Source organism: Zosterops lateralis, assembly GCF_965231275.1.
Source record: "Zosterops lateralis genome assembly, chromosome: 27".
Taxonomy (NCBI): Eukaryota; Metazoa; Chordata; class Aves; order Passeriformes; family Zosteropidae; genus Zosterops; species Zosterops lateralis.
The window spans coordinates 6,121,285-6,134,849 of record NC_139787.1 but is presented as its reverse complement, the minus strand read 5'-3'; the positions used below and the strand labels follow the sequence as shown (position 1 = coordinate 6,134,849).

General features: G+C 56.5%; 1 protein-coding gene across 4 annotated transcripts in view; it reads left to right on the top strand.

Moving 5' to 3' along the window:
* Positions 1-1,979: 1,979 nt before the first annotated feature.
* MEF2D (myocyte enhancer factor 2D) overlaps positions 1,980-13,565 on the top strand; it is an 86,760-nt gene continuing 75,174 nt past the window's right edge. For 2 of the 4 annotated variants that reach the window (XM_083878957.1, XM_083878949.1), the window contains exon 1: positions 5,849-5,961. The gene's annotated coding sequence lies outside the window, so the exon portion shown is untranslated. Of the gene's footprint in view, positions 2,347-5,455; positions 5,522-5,848; positions 5,962-13,565 lie in introns of those variants that run through there. The other 2 variants (XM_083878951.1, XM_083878950.1) reach the window with 2 other exon arrangements.

The following is a 13,565-nucleotide window of genomic DNA, read 5'->3' as shown; positions in this document are numbered from 1 at the left end:
ACAGAGTGTTAGCCCTGGTGAACAGATCCCACAGTCTGCAGTGGGGTGAAGGCAGCAGTGTGCTGGGGTTGCTGGCAAATAGTCCTGACCAGTCAGTGGCCAGGCCAAGGCAACACCAATACTTTGCAACAGCAGTGGGGTCTTTCCCCACGCCCTTAAATTTATCAGGTGTTCTCCAAGCCTAGCAGCCATGGTAGTCCAGCTCAGCACTGATAACTCTCCCCTTGGCTTGGTGCCCTGAGTAGTGTGTCAGGGAGGATGAGGAAGGTCTGTCCCCACTGAGTGTGCCACTGGCCCTGGGGATGCTCATGCAGGGCTGCCTCTGCCTGTTGCCCGAGAAGGGTGGCTGCCACTTAGGGGGGCTGCTTTCTGCAACTTGAGTTATTTTACTTTTCCCCCCCTCTCTCGTGGTGTATCCTGTTTGAGGGCTCACCACGATGGTTCCCACTCACCCATCTGTCTGCCTTTGGAAGCTGAACATTCCACAGGCTGGGTGCAAGCTGGCAGTGCCGGCTCCAGTGCTGCTGGAGGCACTGGGCGGGGGCTGGGGATGCTCGAGGGGAGGAGATTCAGGGCTGCAGTTTCTGCCATGAGGAGCTGAAGGGCAGTGTGTTTGCGCTCAGCTTTGCATCAAAACCAGGGTCAGAGCCAGGAATCTCTGTCCCCCAGAGCCTTGCAGTGCCAGCGCCCGTGGCATGCTGCCCAGGCTTCCCGGCCTTGGGTCCAGGATCAGGGCGAATCCCGTTTTAAGGCAAAAGGTTATGGGCGGGAAGGAAGCAATCACAAAGCAGACACCACAGCCTTCTCCAACCCCACACGGCTCTGACACAATAAATAGAAGGAAAGGACAAAAATAACCCCTCGTGTTGCAGCGTGGACGCAGCAAGGAAGCAGGGCTGTGCTTCGGGGTTGGGGGGTGTTCTCCCGCCTACCCTGATGCCCGGAGTCACGGCCGAGGGGACATCCTGCAGCGCTGTGGCTGCCACACAATATCCTGGAGCAGAAATGATGAGTGGGCTTCAGGAAAGGTACCTGAGCCCTTGCAAAACTTGCTGCATCCCACGCCCTGGCAGAGCTCTGGCACTTCCCCTGCGTGCAAACCATGTTCCCAGCCCCCAGGACCCAGCTGAGCTGCACCGTAATTCGGGCAGAGGCAAAGCCCAGATGTGAAAGCACAAGGACTGGCTCAGGGCCCGGCAGCCGGGAAAAAACACGCGAGTCTGGCTCTGGCAAATGCAAGCTGCCCTTCCTGGCCAACAGAGCTCCTGGTCCCCATTTGGGTTTGGAGCACGGCGAGGAGGAGAGGAGGAGGCAGTCATGGACCTGGAAGCAAAATGTGTTCACGCTCCCGTGCAAGCCTTGTGAGGGGCGAGAAAAAGCCTCATCTTCCCCCAGGCTCCGCTGATTCCCCCTGGGGTGAGCCAGGAAACACCTCCCGGCGGCACCAGGACCCAGGTCCCGTTTGGGTGGGGGGGGTTTAGCGGAGTGGCCCCTCCCCACAAGGCCCCGCTGCTGGGGTGCGCAGCTGGAGCCCTCCCAGGGCCCTGCTGCTTTAACCTGCCTCTCCCACGTGCTGTCTGGTTGTGCTGGAGACGGTGACGCAAGCAGGACGTCAATGGACGCTGTGGGAGAATTTAGACTTGGAGAGGAAGGGGGGCAGGGAGGAAAGGAGCGTTTTGCAGGAGCGGGGGCCGGCGGGGGTGCACAGCCGGGGCAGGAGGAACCCCGCACCCAGCCTTGCAGGGTCGCCTCGGGAGCATCGCTGGCAGCTTCGTCCATGCAATGTCGTCCCCCCCGCCCCCGCCCCGGCATATGTTGGGGCCTCCGCCAGCTGCGAGGGCAAATAATCCTCCTCCCGCGCCCAAGCCGGGGTGGGCGGCGGGGGGGCCCCGAAGGGCCACGTGAAGGCGGCGCTTCCTCGGTGCCCGGGCTGCCCCCCCGCCTTGTCACCGCACGTGTGCCACTCTCGTCCTCGCTGGTTGGGCATGCAGCGAGTGCACTGTGCTGTGCTGTGCCAGTCACCCCAGCGCAGGCAGGAGGTCACGGGTGCTCCAGGAATAGGGCTGGCAGAGACCCTGAGGATCACCGGGGCTGTCCCTCGGCTCGTGGCTGGGGAGCTGAGAATGACCTCGTGAGTGCATCTCCGTGCACAGCTCTGCTCCTCTCCCCGTCCCGAGATGGGCTGTGCCACTGCCAAGGCCATCACCCCCTCCCTGGGCCAGCGTCCAGCTGATGTGGCATGACAGGACCCCCATCCCCTTCCCTCGCTTTCAGCTCTGCATACCAAGGGCACCGGCACTGCCAGGGGCAAGCTGGGAGCAGCACTTCACTCCAATGAGGGATGAGGTGAGCCACGAACTTTGATTCCTACCTGCAATCCAACCCCAATCTTTAAGAGCTAAACTGATCTCCCCAAAATTCGCATGGAACTCTGACTTGGTTCAGAGGAAGGAACACTGGCAGAGGGAGACAAAAAGTTGTGGCAAGGAGTCTGGAGATGATGCTCTGCAATGCAAGACTCTTCTCTTGGCCTCTTGTTTTTGCCCCCAGCCCTCACCCCACTTCCCTCCCTGAGCTCTGTGCAGGAAAGGAACAAATGTCTTTCCCATTTTAGGTTTTTGGGTGCCTTTTTTTTTAATAGCCTGAGGGTGTAGGTGGCTGCATATCTCGGAGGACCCAGGAGTCCTGCCTCCTTCCTGCTGGCATAGGGCAAGGGAAAGCAGTTTCCACTGTAAAGAGGCTGTGCACCAGCTGTACAAAGCAGCAGCCTGGTGTAGGAAGGGAGTTACTCAGCATTCAGCTCCCAAGAGACAAAAAAAAAAAAAAAAAAAAAAAAAAAAAAAAAAAAAAAAAAAAAAGGCATCTCAAACTGATTTTCCAAAATACTTTGAGGTTCATAGTAATGTTCTCATCTTTGTCTCATAAATATCCTGGGTTGGATCCTTCCCTCATTTTTCATCCCATAACTCACAGAAAGGCACTAGAGCACGGCTGCTGTGTGTTATTCTGACTATTTTTATTTTTTATTTCTTTGGATACATGATCTCAGTTGATTGGAAAACAAACCCCAGAGAATCCTTGAGGAGAGACTGCAAACAGCTCTTGGTGAGATGACTAATCCCATCTCTATCTAAACCAACAGTGTGCTAAAAATAGCCTTATTTCTAACAATAAATATAATAAAATAACTAACTGACAACAAACAGCCCCAAAAAGCCAAACACACTGAAAAGTCTACTAGAAAAACATATTGGGATGGGGGAAAGAGCCAGCAGGAAACTGTGTCACTGAGTCAGAAGGGTGGCAGCGGCCAAGGTGTCCATGCCACCAGTGATGCTTGGTCAGATCCGGCCTCTCTGTTGAGACCATTGTTGCCTCTCGCCCTTGTGCCTTTGCTTCCTTTATCACAGATAAGTGTGAGGAATGTACATGGCACCAGACCCAGGGGAAGTTCATCCCAGAGTCACCATCCTGGCCTGAAGCACCTACTGAGAGCCCTGGAGTGGGACCCCCTATCTCAGCTCCAGGTGCAGGTCCATCACCCCCGGCTTGCTCTGTGCCCACCATCCTTCCTGGGCCCTGAGCTCACCACACACCTCGGATAATTTGGATAATTTGCCTTCTACTTTCCACACACCAGGAGCCTCCCACACCCGGCGTGTTGCAAAACAACACCCTCAGCTGAGTCATTGGCATCGGGGAACTTCTTCCTGCCCTCCTGGCCTGGGATAGGGCTCAGGGGAGAGCTAGCCATGATGAACAGCTGTGATGGGAGCACACCCCAGCCCCATCCCATGTCACCCCAGGCCTTTGGGAAGGAAATTGGGTGTTTTGGGCTTGTACAGTGTCCTGTGTTCTGGAGGCCAGTGCAGGGGGACCACATGCTGCTGCATTCATAGCTATGGGCATCATCTGGGTGAAAACACAGTGACTCTGTCCCCATGCCTGGCAACTCCCTTGTGCTGGTTTTGCGCTCTAGGGACACTGGGAGCACTTATATTCCCAGTGCTCTAGCTGAATGTGACCCAACAGGGCTGGGACATCCCTATCACTGCCCCCTAGCCCCCCTTGAGCTGGTACAGTGGCTTTGTATGTGACATAGCCATCACTCAGCATTCTTATAGGGCACTGGAGTTGCACCAGACTTGTGCTGGCTCCATGTCACCAGCATGGAAGGTGGGCTGCATTCTGCCAGTCAGGGGAACCCATGAAATATTTACCAAGGAGGCTCTGACCCCTGGCACCAGTCTTTTTCTGCCAGGAGCAGTCCCGCAACATTCTGATTTTTATTTTTACTGCTTTGTTGGCATGGGGGAGCCTGCCTAGGCCAGCCACGCCACATGCATCCCTGGGAAAGGAAAGCCTTTGCCCCATGCTGACCCCCAGCCCTGCCATATGGCACTCCTCCACCATTCCCAGCAGTGGGAGAGCTCGTCTAGTGGGATCACCAGCTCCCACCATGCCACTCAGTGCAGACCTGGGGTGTAGGTGGGTGGTCTGCACCCCCCGAGCCCCAAAGATGCTTGTGCTCACCACTGACACTGCTCTGAGGCTGTGGATAAGCAGCACTAGACATGGTGGTGAGAAAGGAACAGAATCAGTTACCCAAATCCCTTAAAACAGATCTCTTTCCCAATTCACAGCCCCAAACTGCCCTGGCACAGAGGTGGGAGTCACTGTTTGACCTGTTGGATTTCTTGCGGGTAGCACAGAGCGATGTATCTGGGTTGCAGCTGCTTTAGGAGCTGGGAATGTAGGGCCCCGGCTTGGAGCAGGGTCTGGAAGCCGTGGCCCTGCTGCCCAGGAGCACAGGGAGTCCAGTGCCATGCACTCGGCTGAGGATCTGGCGCTGTGGGAAGGGCCGGGTTAGGGCTGGGTACCCCGGGAGGCCAGTGCAGTGAGGACGCCAGAGGCAGGAGCAGCCTCTGGGCTGTGTTCGGGCACACCGGACAGCATCGTACCTACGAGGGTTCTGTGCCAGTGCCGGACACACAACTGGGACCTTCCACGGTGTCCGAGGCAGCAGAACTGGGACCTTCACGGGCAGCTGATGTCTGTCACCTGCGTAGCTTTAGGGACACTTGGCCCCACTGACACAATGTCCTGAGTCCGACGCCCCACGGAAGCTGGGGCAGAATCCACCATGCCCCCAGTCACCCCGGCACAGCTGCTCCGGCCGTGGGGCTGGGCCGGACAGTCCTGCCCACCCTGGGGAACACGAGTGGGGCCAGGCCAGACCCCGAGGATGGGAGAGGGGAGGTCCCAGCTAAGCACACCCCGCCGCCGGCTACGATTCCCCTCCCCGGCTCAGCGCACCCTCGGGCCTGTCTCGGCCCCCGGCTCAGCCCCCCTTGGTCCCGGTCCCACCCCGGCCCCCCCGGCCCCGCTCGCTCCCCCCTGTCGCGGCCATTGGCCGCCCGCGCCGCCGCCGCCGCCCCTGACGCTGGGCCGGGCCCGGCCATGGTCGCTCCCCGCCGGCTCCGCCGCAACCCCGGCAGCGGCCGGTCCGCGCCCCGCTCAGGTGGGTCCCTCCCGCTCTCGTGCTTCTTGGCTGTCGGCTTTTTCCCCCTCCTTCTAATTGTTATTTTTAATTATTTTTGATTTCTTTTAACGTTTCGCGATTCTGGCGCTACTTCCGAGAGAACTCCCTCCCCCCCTCCTTCCCCGGTCGGCCTTAGGGGGGGCGCGGAGCTCCGCTACGCCCGGCTGTGTTTGGGGTGGGGGGAGCGGAGGGACCCCCCCCCGACCCCCGCGCCGCACGGAGCCGCCCCGAGGCGCGGGGATGGGCGGGGGCGGGAGCAGCGGCGGCGGCGGCTGTGGCACATCCTCCCCCCGCGCCCCCCTCTTCCCTCCTCCCCCCTCGGCTTCAAAACAAACCGTCACCAAAATGGTGCAGAGGTGAAGGAGGGAGCGAGAGGAAGGGGAAGAGGTGGCAGCTCGGCCTGGGCGCTGCGGGGACAGGTGAGGGCGGCGCGGGACGCGGAGGGACGCGGGACACGGGGCAGTGCGGGACACGGGGGGACGCGGGACAAGGGGGGGATGCGGGTGCCGAGTGCGGCACACGGGGATAGTCCTGCTTGGTGCTGCCGGTGGGGTGCGGGCAGCACTGGGGGTTGCCCACTCCGCTCCGGGGCGGTGGGCAATGTTCCCGTGAGACTCCCGTGGTGACAGACCGTGAGCCCACCCGCAACACTGCGTCCACCCCCGAATGGGACCCTCTGCGGCCTGGCGGGAACCAGGGAGAAGCAGGGCCCAGTGGATTTCGGGGGCTGGGAGGTGCCTTCCCTGGCAGGACATAGGGACTGTGGAGGGACCCGCCGGCGAGGCTCCGGGTGCCGACAGGGGCTGCGGTTTGATTGGCAAGAACAGATTTTGGGAGAGCTGGCGGTAAAACTGGTCCCGGAGGGTCCATGCCTTGGCCGTGCGCCGGCTCTGGAGCCGACAGCTGGGATTGTTTGTCCGGGGGTGCTCAGCGCCTCAGCTTTATCCGACAGAGGCCGGAGCAGGGTATCGTGGTGGGGCCAAACCGCGTCACCACTGCCACGGCCTCCCCAGGGTGCCGAGCGGTTCCTTGGCCAGAGGGACCGCCGATGCTGAGCAGGGATGCGGTGACAGGGCATCCGGCATCTGCGGGTGTTCGGCATCTGTGACGCCGGCTAGCCCGCAGCTTATCCTTTCCCTGCAGCTCCCAAACCGTTCTGGCTTTGTCGTCGGATTTTATTTTTTTATTTATTTTGCTTTTCTCCCCTCACGTACACGAGCAGCACACCGTCGGTGAGACACACGCATGTGCCACGCACGCAGCTCTTCCCCCTGCACCCGTGGAGCTCTGTAGTACCCCCGGCTCTGCACGGCCACCAGCTGGGCTGTCCCCTCCTCTTCATCCTCCACAAGTGTCGGAACTGCCACGCGGTTTTGCCTGGTGACTCCTCCTCGCTGTGGGCAGGGGTCTGGGCAGGGACAGAGACACCTGTGCTGGTGCAAATTCCCCTGGCACTTCAGCTCAGCACCTCTGCCTGCCCCCACCCCGGGAAGGCCTTTTCCTGTCCCTCCAAAGCCCCTCCTCCCGCAGTGTGTGGCTGTGTATGGATTTTTGGGCTGGCGTTGCTTCACTTAGGTGGGTGTTCTCAAACCACTGTCCCAGGACAGCTAGCCTGAAATCTTGCTGCTGACGGAGAAGGGGCTGTGCTGACCTCAGTGCAATGGGGACACTCATCAGGCCAGGGGTGCAAGTTTTGGGTGTAGGTAAGGGTTATTCTGACATGTTCTTTCCTTCCCTGAGCTGATTCGGTGCTGGTGACCCTGGCTTGGGAGTGCTGAGCTGCCCCTGTGTCTTTGGAGCTCCAAAGTGAGCTGCTTGCCCTGCCCTCAGGATCACTGCCATGGGCTCTTGAAGGTCACAGACCTCTGGATGGGCCTCATGGATTCTCCTTTCCACCCCCGTCACCTTGCCCTTCAGTGCCTGCAGTTGTCACAGCTTTGCCAAGCTGAGGCATCTGCACTTGTGCTGGCTCTGAGCAGGTGGCCAATGTCCCCGCAGCGGTGGGGGCCACTGCTCAGGTTTCGCCAGTGCCTCCGCCACAGCAGGGATTTAATGTGCTCATGTTGAAGGGGCATTAGCTCCTGTGTCAGGTGGCTTGGGGCTTCCCTCCTGCCTAGGCTCTCCCCTGGCACAAACTGGCTCGGGGGCTCCTCATGCTGTGTGGTCATGTCCCTGTGTGTGCTCAGTCCTGCTAGGGGGCTCTTGGGACATTGGGAAATGCTGGCTTTGTCAGTAGGTGACCTTGGGCATGTCCCTTTGCTTCCCCATGCTTTAGTGTTCTCGAAATGGGGGAGGTGGTTAATGTATATAATCTCCCCCCTCCTCACTGCTATGGGGCTCTTGGCTCCTCTTGGGAAGTGCAACTGCAGAGCTGGAGAGGGCTGTTGCTATTTTGTACTGTCCCTGAGTGGGCAGGGTGGAGGCATGGATGGTGCTGGAGTCACCCTGGGTGGATTTTTCCCAGGCTGCCAAGTGAAACAAGTGGGGTCTGAGTCTCATTTAATGCTGCAGCCCTTTACTGTGACTCTGGCAACATAAAGGAGCCTAAATATGGTCATAAACTGCATCCACTTCAAGGTCCCTTCATCCTGCCAGGGCAGCCTCACGGCGGCTTTGTGAGAGGGAGAACAAAGCCGAAAGTGTTGGATGAAAAGTACAGGAGCAGGACCCAGCTGCCGTGGTACTGGCGTGTGCCTGGAGCTGGTGCTGGCGGCTGCCTGGCAGGGAGGTCTTGATGTTGGTGCCCTGGCTCACGAAGGAAGGATGGATATGAGGGTGGGGGGAGATGCTAGTTGGCACATCCTGAAGGAGCAGGAGGGGTTCAACTAGCTGTGGCGGGCTCAGCTACAAGCTATGCATCTGGCACCCTGGGCGAGTCACTTGAACCTAGAAAAGCATCTGTGGTGAGGGGCAAGAAATTGCTTTTCCCAAGCCAGAATGCTTCCCAGGGTCAGATTGGCATCACCTGGAGTGTGCTGGGAGCAACCCGCTGTGGGGTGCTGCATGGCATCTCTCCTCTGTGATGGATTGCAAGGATGTGACCGTTTTGGGAATGAAGAGGAAAGAGGGAGAGGGGTGTGGGTTGCTGACATTGACTCCACTCCCCCAGACCACTGCTGCCCTCCTGGGTGCCCCCGGCAGTGGTGGTGAGATGCCATGTGGAGCTATGATGGTGGGAGCTGGCCTGCAAGGTGGTGCCTGAGGCTTAGGAAGTGAGCAGGCAGCATCCCATTAAATCCTGGTAATACTCGGGAGTGCACATGGAGGTGACCCAAACCATGGTGAGCTGCACGGGTGGTGATGGGGCTGCCATGTCGATGCTGTGCTGGACTTCCCCATCTGCAACCAGAGCTAAAAATATCCCCCTGTCTCACCCTGCCGCCATCCCATCTGTTCAGAGGGTGAACTCCTCGGGCCAGGGGCTCTTTCTTATTTTTATTGCTATTTGGCACTTCCTGGAGGCTGAGCCATCCCGAGTTCAGAGGTGACTCTATTGTAGATGACAGTCCTGCTCCCGGGAAGGTTTGGCTCTGCTGCTGAGCTCAACACAATGAGCAGAAAGCAAGTGAGGAGGAGGAAGGGGAGGAGGAAGAAGGCTGGGGCGGCACGGAAATGTGTGGCCGTGCTGGTGCCATGGCTTGAGCACTGGGTGCCCCTGGCTGTGCTTGCCTTTCCTGTGCCAGCAGGACTGTGGGGTGCATCATCCCCTCACCTCCCCCCAACACTGTCTGGGACTTCACCACTCAGTGTGAATCTTGGGGGTTTGATTTTGTTTTTTCCTTTCCTTTTTTCCTCTAATTAGAGAAGCTTTCAATAAAAAGCTGAGATTTGTTAATCACTTTGTTTGATCAGAGCTTCAGGCAGTGCTGAAGACCTCTAGGTTTTTCCCTCTGCCTGTGTGAGCAGCAGTTTGCTTTTGCTTTCAAGATGGATCTTGCCGTCTGCCTGCCAGCAGCTCTGCCTCCCCGGATCTGTCGGTTTGCATCTTGCACTCCACTTTGCTTTGCTTGTGGTTCTTCTTTAATTTTTCCTTTCCCATCACTCTTGGTGTCTCCCTGCTGCAGCTCCCCACTGCTTGCAGAGTAGACAAGAGCCTGCATCCTTCAAAAAAATCCTAAAAAAAGTGCCCACGTGGGGAGCAAAGGTTTGATAAATACTCCAGTTTGGAGTGATTTATTTTGGGGGGTGGGGTCTAGCTTTGCTTTCTCTTAAATGGGGTCTCAAAATATGGGGGACTTGGGTCTCTGAGCTACATGGGAACAGTTTTTTGGGGAAGCTTTGCCTGTTACTGTGTGGGTCATGACAAAGCTAGGAGGACACAGCAGTTGCTCTATGATTCCCAGGCTGCTTCTGAGCTATAGGTAAGCACCTTCCCATGTATAAAAAAAGGCAGTGAGATGAGGTGCATGCAGTGGTGGTGGGTCCTTGCTGCTACCATCTGTGTCACTCGGAGGGGCCTGGCAACAACCTGAATATCCTGGTTGTGGTTGAGTCCTGGAATGCTGGAACGGCTGCTGGGGCCTGTTCCCAGTGCTGGGTACTGCCATGGTGCCCAGTGGGACTTTAAATAGCTTTGTGCCCCTCCAGTTCCCAGTGGAGTGGGCATGTGGTGCTGCTCTTTTGCTGCCAAAGGTGAAGACCGAGCAGCCAGAGCAGTGCCAGGCAGGTGTCCTGGTGTGCATGGTGAGGACAAGCTGGAAGGGCAGGATGATGCATGTGCTGGGATGTGTCAGGCTCCAGCCACCACCCAGGAGCCACTGTGGTGTCCTGTCCCAAAGCAGCTGGACTGGACTGGACCATGCCAGGGCCGCACGTTTCACTCTTTGTGCTGAGCAGGGCACGTAGGATTTCCCAGCTTGCAATTATCCCTTGGTTTTCCTGAAGGTGGCACATGGCCCTGCCTGTGGCTGTGTGTGGAGGGGGGTCGGCAGCACCCATGGCCCGACCCTCCTTGCTTTAAGTGACCAGCACTAGTTGGAATGCAGAAGTGGGGAGCTGAGCCCCTGCTATCTGTGCTGGCTGTGCCCTGAGAGCCCAGTCCTGCTAGCACAATGGCTCAAGGTCAAAGCCGTGCACAGTGGCTTTGGGCTGCTGCTGGGCATGAGCCAGCACAGGGTGGAAGCACTCCCACGTCCTGTCCTGAGTCAGTGGTGGTTGGGATTGCAAAGGTGGTAATTAAATGACCTATTTCTGGGCAGGGAGGAAGAGGAGGAGGAGAAGGAGGACGAATTGTTTCTCTTTCCAGAGCTTCAAACAGCTTCCTGCAAGCATCCAGTGCAAAGCCCAAACCGCTTCCAGGAGGAGGTGCCTGCAGCCCCCCCAGGCTGAGGTGCTTGGGCCATGGGTGGGGAGCTGGGGGCTGTGGGCAAGAGTGACCTCCTACTGCAGCACTGCTGTTGCATCAGCCTTTTTTTTTTTGAAGGAGGCAGGACAAATCCATGATCCTGAATTATTTTTTTACCTTTTTTTCCATTCCCAAAAAGTAGTAATGAGATTTGGGAAGCAGCACCTGCCTGTGGGGCCAGGTCCCTGACCCGAGGCCACTTCAGGGTTACCAAGGGATTGTTTTAGGATTCCTAGTGGGTTTCCTCCTTCTTCTCTCTCCTGCTTCTGCTTTAGGGTGATTATCAGCATCTCCTGCGTGATGGATCCTGCAGCTCATGGCCCCGGCAGTGCTGAGGCTGTGGGCCTGGGGATAGCTGCTCCGAAGGATGTGGTGGAGCTTCAGGTGCAGGGTGTTATTGATGGATATAAGCAGCGGTAATAAATAGCCCTGCTTGGAAGTTTTCATCTTATTTTTAAAATAGAAGTACCTTTTGGAACAAAGTGGCTTTCCTGCATTCTTTTTGAAAGCATCTTTTTTCTTTTCTTATTTTGAAGATGAATTTTTTCTTTTAAAATTTTTCCTTTCCAATTATTGGAAGACTTCAGGGAAAAATTGCTAGGCGCCATACCCAGGAACACATCCCATGTCGTGCAGGTGGGGAAAATTTGTGGGGTCAGATTCATCAGGTTTGGTTTTCCTTAAAAAAGAAATTGAGAATTGGAAATACTAATGGCACCAGTGAGAATTTTCTGTCAAAGCAGACAAAATTTGAGGGGCTGAAAAAAATAGAGTTTACTTAAACCTGCTGCATTAAGTGTAAAAAACCCAAAAAGTTAAATAAATTAATTGGATAAAGAACTTCTGCTCAGTAAAAGACTGGCAACGTTTCTGGGTTTCTGTCTGGAATTTTTCAGTTGTAAAACCTGAAATCCTCCCCCACCCCAGCAGTAACCTTGAGACATGGTGCTAGAGCAGGAGTTTCCACTGGCAAGGAAGAAAAAAATTACAATAAAGAATGTGGACAAAATATTTTGACCAACCAGCTTTTTTTTTTATTTTGCATGGGCAGTCACCGAGACCGTCCTGCCCTACAGCTGCTGGGCTCAGTGCTGGGAGCAGGAGTTAAGCTACTGTGATGAGGGGCTGGGGCAGGGAATAGCAGGGACCAGGGTCCAGACATGGCTACTCTTGGTCCATGGTGGCATCCATGATGAGAGACCTTCTGCAAGCCTGGGATGGCCAAGAAAGGGGTATTTTTTACCCATTTTGGGTGTACAGAGGTAGAGAGTGGCTGTGTGTTTGTGTAACTATAGGTGAGGCTTGAGCCGTCATGCTTTGTCTAAATATTGTGATAAATGATCCTTGTACCCTCAGGCTTCTTGCTGCCATCTGAGCGAGCTGCCAGCCCTGGGAGGAACAGCACACTTTGTCCAAATGCCAGTGTTTGGGAATGGTGTCCATCCCTGGGGTGCGGTGTCCTGTGGCACCCATGACACCTCCTCTGGGTGGAGACCCTGGTGCTGCTTGGCTTGATGATGCGTGGCAGGTTGGAGTGGCTGAAGACCCTACAGCTTGTTAAAATCCTGCTGTTGCTGGTGCCTGGCTCTGCCACAAGCACCCTCCTCCTGCTGGGAACTGTGTGCGGATTTTTGGCCTTTAGAATTTCCCTGCAGGGTGCTCTGGCTTTGGCTCTGTTGGGCACGGAACCTGACATGCAGCGCTTGGACCGGTTCAGAACTTGCTGGAAGAACCATGGGGGAAAGGAAAGTGTTTGTGTGTCACCAACTGTCTCTCGTGCTGGCACTGCTGGGGAGGTCATGGAGGTGAGGAGATGCCTCTAGGCACAGTTATCACAGACTCATGGAATGGTTTAGGTAGGAAGGGACCTTAAAAATCATCTCATTCCAACCCTCGGGTTTATCCCAGGAGATAAACCACAAGTTCCCTGGAGACATACCTCTGCCTCTAGCAAAACCCTGTGGTAGCAGCAAATTTATTTCAGTAACTGGAACAGGATATGGAAGGGTTGAGTGAAGGCAGGGCTTACTTGGACATCAGCTTGGGGCAGTTTTCCATTGAGTATTCCGGTGAGGAGCAACACTTGGGATCACATGGACAGTTGTGTGCATGCCAGCTCACCTCTGAGAGCGTGGACTAGTGTGGGGGCTCCTGGAAGGGCTCAGGCGGTTGGCATGCAGCCAAAGTCAGTCCTCATCTCCAGCCTCATCCCTTGGGTGATGCTTTCCCAGAGAGCTCCATGTGCCACTGGACATCTTGCTTTGCATAACTGAGGAGGATTTGATGCCCCATCTCCAGGGTTTTAGGCACAGGGATCAATCACTCATCAATCATCAATCATGGATCCATCCTCAACCTTCCCTGACGTGGCATGGCCGTTCTTCCCACGCGCTGGCAACGAGCCGCCGGGAAAACTAGCACCTCTCAGCTTGCTCGATCAAAAATATCCCGAGTCCTGCGTGGATGCTGCTACCAAGATGGGGAGTGGAGCCGGTGTTACCTCTTAGCAGAAATCTGTCGCCTTGCTTGGCAGTGGGGAGGCTGGGAGGGAGGCTGGGATCTGCGGAGCGCTGAGCCCCAGCGCTTTTGAAAATAGAAGCAGAACAAATGGTTGGAGCAAGATGCTGGTGGTGAAGGCAGCCAAGGCCTCTTCCTGCAGCAGCTGGTGGCTGCTTCTTG